The sequence below is a fragment of the Colius striatus genome, chromosome 3 (genome assembly GCF_028858725.1).
Source record: "Colius striatus isolate bColStr4 chromosome 3, bColStr4.1.hap1, whole genome shotgun sequence".
In the NCBI taxonomy this organism is placed as follows: Eukaryota; Metazoa; Chordata; class Aves; order Coliiformes; family Coliidae; genus Colius; species Colius striatus.
Genome location: NC_084761.1, coordinates 64,375,910 through 64,384,063, shown reverse-complemented (window position 1 = coordinate 64,384,063; position 8,154 = coordinate 64,375,910).

The following is an 8,154-nucleotide window of genomic DNA, read 5'->3' as shown; positions in this document are numbered from 1 at the left end:
AACAACATAGCCCTGAGAAAGAAATTACCATCATGGCATATTTTTTCCCCCCTTTTTTTTTCTTTTTGCAGAAATGTCTTATCCAGTTTGTTCTGTTCAGTAACCTTCCCTCTTTTTGCTTCAGGCTGTAAGTTTCTTGCCCTCAAGGAGCCAGTTTAGTCAAAGCCATGCTTGGTTTACAGATATGAAACTAACAGGCACCTTGCAGCTGCTTTTAAAAACAGTCTGATACCTGCTATGGTGTGGTGTGAATCACTCCCTTTTGTTCATTTAACTGGTGAGGAAGATTCCACCAGAAGACTGGTGGAAGAGCTGAGTGAGTGCTCATTTGGGCAGGAAAGGAGGTAACAGTCACTTTCTCCAGCCAGGCTGGCTGCATCTCTTCCAGCACTGGATTTGTACCTGCCAGGTGAGTGCCAAGAACTGGTGCACATTGAGATGATGGTGTCTGCCAGCCATCAGCTACCTTCTCTGCCCCTCCACAATGTCCCCTTCACTCAGAGCAAAGACAGAAATAGGAAGGCTGATGGGCTTGGTGCTCACTTGCAGGTCGCCTTTGGCAACACAGAGTTGGTGAAAGAGGGTGGTGAGGTGGGTGTAAGAGAATATATTCATGGTTTAATAGCCCTTCATTTTAGCTGAGCCTTTTGCGTAAATGGTAATTTGGCTCCCTTTGCCTGAACACTGCTCCCTTGCATTAGACTTCTTATAATAGCTGTAATTACAGATGCAAGCACTGCTTTTATTTTATGGGAGCCGAGGTAAACCTGCCTGATGTCACAACAGACGATCCTCAAGTACAGCCAAGTCTGTGAGGCAGTGTCTCCAGACGGTGGGATTTGGTTGTGTGAGTCACGGCAAAGAGCTGCTGGTTTCCTCGCTGGCCCTGCCCGCTCTAGGGACTGATGCCTCCCGCAGGGATTCTAAGCAGCCATCCTACTGCTCTCCTGCCTCTTCTCTTTGCCTCAGCTTGTCAGGATTAGACAGTTTAACCAATGACCCCAGTTGTCATCAATCTTAATACTGGATGCGCCAAGATAATACAGGCAATTCTCTGCTCAGTGAAGACAGCCATTTATGAAGTATTTGTGAAACCATTTCAGCTAAAGAAGACAGACAGCTCTATTTTGTGCCTGATATTGCCTGACAGGTGTGGACACACCCTGGGATAACTCTCTTGTCATCCTGACTAGAAGGTCAAGAGCCCACATTTGACAGAATTGCCTTTGGCACTCTGACAGAAAAATGAAAACACAATCAGCATCCAGAAAAAAACTCCACAAAAAAAACCCCAAACAACAAACCCCTTTGTAAACCAGGTGTGCCAGACTTAACATTTCTTAGAGCTTAATTCCTTTTAAATTTTGTGGCTCCTCTTTGAAGATTATCCATGGACCCAACACCAGGCTAAACCAGAAAGTTTACTGTTTTAAACATCTCAGGCATGGCGAGCAGTCACACTCTCTCCACTAGGCTCCTCTTTTCTCCTTTCCTCCCCAGCATATCATACATCCCCTCTCCTCTCCTCTCCTCTCCTCTCCTCTCCTCTCCTCTCCTCTCCTCTCCTCTCCCCTCCCCTCCCCTCCCCCTTGCTCATTTTCATGCTTCCCTAAGGATCTCCATGCAATGCCACTCCACATTTGCTATCTCCACATGCAGTAGAGTTCCATGTTGGAAGAAGAGAGCATGAGCTGGCCTTGGTTGTGGCAGCAGCACTACTGTGATCCTGTTGTGGCTCCTGGGGAAATGCTGGCCCCACCAGGATGTGAAAGGTGGGCTTGAATGGAAAGTTCACCAAGAGCTCAAGAGCTTAGGGCTGTGAAACCTATCAGGGAATAGTCTGAGCTCTCATGGGCTGGTGCAAATTTCAGCAGCTAAATCTGAGCTCACTTTATTGGTAAATGTCAGATCCAGGAGAAAACATCATTTCCTGCTAAGACAGTAAAGATGACTCTTATAAATTAATATGTCCTGATTTTCATGGAATTGATATTGTTTATTAAAAATGTTTACATTACCTCTTCATATTGCTGCAGATGCTATGTGATAATAACCAAGAATCAGGTAATTTCTTTGTAAGAAAGAGTTGGGAACGAATAATTTTTACCATGAAGAACCTTGTCAGTGTTTGTGGTAGACTTGGGAAAAAAGGCTTAGGCTTTTCCTTCTCCTCGCTGTAGGAAGTACTGCAAGTTACAGAACATAACAGCCTGCTTTTGTCCTCCTGCTTCCCTTTGCTGAAAGGGTACATTCAGAGATGCTGCAGCTATCCACAATGGTCAGCCTGCACTTGACCCTTTGGTCTTTTCTGAGGCCAATCTACTGCTGTTTTCAAAGGGTGGGTGGCTTCAGCTGGTTCATACTCACATGACCATGAAAACGGCATGAGTTTATCAGAAAGGGGGAGGAAGGAGGAAACCTCAGGGTTCTCTTACTTCCTTTTCAGCTCAGGCTCTGGTCATATGAAGCACTGGAGGCAGTGCTCATGGGCAGACCCCTGCAAAGATCAGAGCTGTCTGTAGCCCCACTCAGACCGGCGGGCAGCTGCGCAGGCCTCCCTCAGCTCTGTGGAGGGCAGCAGGAGTAGCTGGGTTGACTGCTGTTACCTCTTACCACACACCCTGAGCTGTGGTCACCCTCAGGGGAAACCTGAAAGCACAAGGGAGCACAGCTGACAGCAGAGCGTGAACAGGCACATCTGGCACTTGCTGAAAGCCAAGGGTGGCTTTCGGTTCGGTTGACAATGTTGGAGTAATGAGGGACCTGGCAGGCTTGTTGCTCCACCAGTGCTGGTTTAGGTGTCCCTTGGATCTTGGTCTCCATTCCAACAACTTCCCCTTCTCCAGCACCAGAGGGAGAGGAGGGGGAGAAGAAGGAGGTGGCACCCAGATCAGGGTAGAGAAGGGATGGCTGAGTCATCCCTCTTTCTGGAGGTCAAAGCCCAAAGCAAGACTTCTTCAGGCCCTAAAACGGCTGGCAGTACTTTACAGCCAGAGGCCCTCACTCCTCCAGGTCTGCAGTGCCTCAGGGCCCCTTGCTCGGTCCAGTTCCCATGACCTGTCAAGTTTTCCTCTCATACAGTTTAACCACTGCAGTCCCCAGCATTCAGGTTTTCTCATAGTGTTGCACTAATCTTTCAACAGTTCTGGTCCTTTATCTGCCACTTAAGAAGAGATGTGAGCATTTTAATGCTGTTACTCTACAATATTGCTCCAGCCAAGCTGATGTGTAATTATTTTCATTTGATCCCTGTGCAAACCTGGGAGAGGTGTCCATTTCTGCCTGAGACCACAGCAGATCCACTCCCAGCTTCCACGGTGGCAAGTCCACTCAATGAAGAGGAGCAGTATTTTTCACCATGGACAATTTCCACCTTGTGCCCAGCCCTGGCCTGGGATGTGGCCATGGCTGGGTGTCTCGGTAGGGCCAGTGTACTCCTAATGTGCATGAAGCCTTGTCAAGGGCTGCTGGGGCAGAGCATCTCTCTCATGGGCACACTCCCAACAGCAGCCTACTCAGGTAGGTAAGTCCTGTTGGGGCTCATCTCCAGAAGCACTTGGTTCACATCTTCACCTATCAGCCCTTGGCAGAAGCACACCAGGCTGCAGTTCTGTGTTTGCACACTGTGATGGGTTATGCTGAAGAGGAGCTGGGGTCCATCCCTGCCAGGGCTCTGGGAAAGCCTCAGCTGGGGATGGGAGGCCATACAAGGGCTTGGAGTGGCCTGGCTGTGGCTGCTGGTACATGCTGCCTGTGGGAGCACCTACGCCCTCTGTGTGCAATGCACACAGCAAAATAATCACGATAGAGAAGCTAAAAGATCCCAGTTCAAGATTTATGTAAGTTTGGGGGGCTTTTCTTTCTGGAAATAGCTATAAAAAAAATCAATCACTGGTGTGCATATACCCTGGGGAGACTTTCTAAGAGAAGCATCCCTGCTGTGTGCCCCAACAGCAATGCAAACTGTGGCTCCATGACCCAGCAAATGCAGCATGAAGCTCACATTGCAAGACTTCTCTATCACATAAGCAGTTCCCGTTCTTGGAGCTACCTGGCTTTTCAAGATGAGGTCAAGGAAAATACCCAGCCAATATGAAATATCCTGTGGTCACTAAAATGTTATTTCATTATTTTGTGAATTTTCAGCAGAACAGGGGAGGGTGAGTAGAATGCACAAGCAATGGCACAGGGTGGGGAGGGAGTCTGGGGTATGCCTTGGCTTCTTGGCCTGGAGATTCGCCTGACCTCGAAACAAACCCAGAACACAGACCAAGTGCACTGATTTTACTGGGAGAAAGACAGCCTATAAGCATGAAAAAGAAGTTTTAACCAAGTATTTACCACGTGTCATTAATCCAAAGAGAGCTGAGAGCTTCCTAGAAAGTAATTTCGCTAAGGCTTAGAGTGGAGTTCAAGTGGAAGAGCCCACTGCTTATTTGGTTTGTGCATTTTTTTACCATGAAAAACATCCTTATGCTTTAGAAGCTGCAGCACAGGCCATAGCTGCCCTGGGAACACATGCTTGGGGAGTGCCCAGCAGCCCACTCCCGGGCAGGCAGGAGCACAGTCTTCTTTCCAGACTATGGGTACAGGGTAGGGGAAATTCCAAGAGCCTCCAATCCTGGTTTGCAGCAGATGGCCTTCAGTATTATAACCTAAGAAGGCAGGTTACTTGCAGTAAAGTCATCTGACAGAGTTCAAACAGACAACATTTGTTGATCTCAGATGGATAAATTAATAAAACATCAAATTAATTTGCCTAGAAATAAGATGGCAATCACAAGCCAAAGTTTACCACAATGATTTGCATTACAGTAACAAACATGAAGCTTAATCATAGCTGTACACCTCTATTTCGCTGTACAGAATGCTGTGCCTCTTCCTCATCATGGACAGCTGATAATTCAGAGTGCTTGTAAGTAATGCCAGTTTTCCCCTAGCAGTGAAATCCCAGGTAACTCCCATCTCCTCTGCTTGGCAGTACAAATTTCAGCCCATGGGGTAACCCTGGCACAAAGAGCATTGTACCAGATTCCCCCAAGTGTAAAGGGGCACAGCTCCTTTCCAGTCAGGGGAGCAATATCAGGTTGCTCCTGCAAAGAGCACGGCCTCTTAGGGTTGTGTAACTAACCCAGGAGTTAAAGGAATAAAAAGTTAAAATTACCCCTTGAACTCCACAGTACCTGGCTCAGGGGAATAAGAGCATTCCTCTCTCACTACCTAAAAACCTTGTCACTGAGTTAATTAATCATTCTTGTCAGCATCCCCTTCGTTCCTGAGCTTTACATGTATTTGAACTAAAAAACTTCTCAAGTCCAAACCCACTCCAAGTGACGAGTATCTTCAAGGTCATAAATTTACGCAGGCGATTGCTATGTTACCTACATAAAAATTCTTCAGTGGAGGAGGAGTGATCCTGAGAGAGAAAGACTTTATTAAAAGACAACATTTGACTGACCTCCGTGCAAACTCCTAGGCAGGTAAATATCTTATAAACAAGCTATTTTATAGCAGATAGAGAAAAAATAACATTTTCCTTGTTATAAAGACCTGCTAGTTATAAACTGGACTAAAATAACTTTATTTTGCTTTTTAGATCCCTGGTGTTAAACCCAGGAAAAAACATCATACTGAAAACAAGCAGTAAGCATTCTAATATTTTCCCAGATTCAGTTAGGTTGGAAAAGACCTTTAAGATCATTGAGTCTAATTGTAAACCTAACACAGCCATGTCCACCGCTAAACTGTGTCCCTAAGCACAACACCTACCCTTTTAAGTGTCTCCAGGGGTACTAACTCAACCACTTCCCTGAACAGCCCATTCCAATGCCTGATAACCCTTTTAGTAATACAGGTCTTTTTTCCTAACATCCAATCTAAACCTCCTCTGGCACCCCTTGAGGCTGTTTCTTCTTGTCCTGTCACTTGCTACTTGGGACAAGAGACCAACACCCACCACACCACAACCTCCTTTTAGGTAGTTGTAGGAGGTGATAAAATGTCTCCTCAGCCTCCAGATTGAACAACCCCAGCTCTCTCAGATGCTCCTCATAAGACTTGTGCTCCAGTTTTGTTGCCTGTCTCTGGACATGCTCCAGCACCCCAATGTCTTTCTTGTAGTGAGGGGCTCAGAATTAAACACAGTATTCAAGGTGCAGCCTCAGCAGTGCTGGAGTACAAGGGGACAATCACCACCTTGGTCCTGCTGGTCACATTATTTCTGATATAAGCCAGGATGCCATTGGCCTTCTTGGCCACTTGAGCATACAACCAGCTCATTTCCTTCTCACTGTTATTATTGTATGTGTTTCAATACTTATTACAACTTTTTGCTTTGTCACTTGTGGACTCTCCTGAGTAAGCACAGCTCTCACAGCCAAGTGAAATCTGTTACTGAGCACATATGAGCAGGTACCAAGCTTCCAGGAGATGTTAAGGCTGAATTCCCTGATGTCAATAAAACAGGGGATGTGTATACATATACAGGTGTATGTACATACATGTTTTCTATGCCAGGCTTATGGCTGGTGACCCTGTGTCGTGGTTTGGGCCCATCAGGGAACAAAGACCACGATTAGCCTCAAGTACCGAAGAGGCTGAGAATTGCTCGAGGGCAGGGAGGGCTTAATTGCCGCTTAAGGTCCAGGACAAAACAGACCAGGCCACTGGTCTGGGGTTTGGGGAAGAAAACAGAAAATAATTTAATGCAACATCAACTAAAACATACCCACAAAAACCCAAAACATAACCAAAACGAAACAACACAGAGGAATACGTCAATGAAGAGTCCAACCAGCCTTTTTAAGAACACCTTCCCGCCACACCTCCCCTCTTCCCGGGCTCAGAGCCCTGATCCCGGGGTTTTTACCTTGCCCCCCCCGAACGGTTCGGGGGGGCAGGCAGTGGAGGTCTCAGTCAGTCTGCTCCCAATAGCTTCTGCCGTTTGTCCCTCCTCAGGACGGGTGAGCTCCACACCAGTCCTCCCTGCGAGTCCATGGGGTACCTCACACACACGGCAGCCCTGCACGGGCTGCTCCGACGCGCACTTATTCCAAAGGCTGCAGCTCCTCTCTGCCTCTCGTGTGGGGCTGCTCTGTGACGTGCAGGCTCTCCAGCACGGCCTGGGCCATGGCCGTCTCCCCACACAGTCCCTCGCCCGTCCGGGCTCACTCACATGGAGCTGCTGGTGGCTCTCAGTCCTGCCACGGATCTCCATAGGTTTCAGGGGCACAGCTTGTATTCTCGCCACGGCCTGCAGAAGGGTCTCCGGTCTACTGCTTCTCCTTCCTCCTCCTCTGGCTGAAGGGTCCGCGTGGTCGCCTCCATCTTGTATCCCTCTTACACCTCCTGACTCGCATTCTAAATTCCCGTCCCCTAAATAGTGATCGCAGAGGCGCCAGATTGGCCCAGCCGGGCCGGAGGTGGGTCTGAACCCAGGAGCCGGGGGAGGGTCTGCAAACTCTTTACCGGGTCTTCACTGCAACCCGCTCCCCCTGTTACTAAGCCAAAAGCTGCTCCTTGATAAACCAGAACACCCTGGAAGCAGCTCCATGATTTTGCTTACATTTTAGGGTTGAAGTAGGCAATTCTAAATACCTCCAGCACAGTCTTGCAAGGCAGCCACCCCTCCTTCTACTGCTTAAAAAAACAGATGGAAAGAAGATTTCTAAGATGGCATCATGAAACCAAACGGTGAGTAAAATCAGGCCAAGTTCATCCTGTGCTGCAAGCTAATGGAATATCTTCTGTGCAGGACAAGGAACTGAAATCACAGAATCACAGACTGGTCGGGGTTGGAATGGGCCTTTAGAGATCATCTAGTCCAACCTCCCTGCAGAAGTAAGTTCATCTAGATCAGGTCACATAGGAATGTATCCAGGTGGGTTTCGAAAACCTCCAGAGAAGGAGACATTTTTTTATTGGGTATTCCTTGGCATACATAGATGTGTGTATGTACACTTGCATGGATGTATTAAAAGTACATAATAAGAACTATTTGGATTCAATGTATTACAATAGCTACTCACTAAAATAGTTTGAGAGATGAATAATTTAAATACTGCTTTGCAAAAACAAAAAAAAAGCAAGTATGGAAACCCAAATATTTTTGCAAGTTCAAGGCTTCCCTTTAACTACTTAAAAATATTGAAAGCA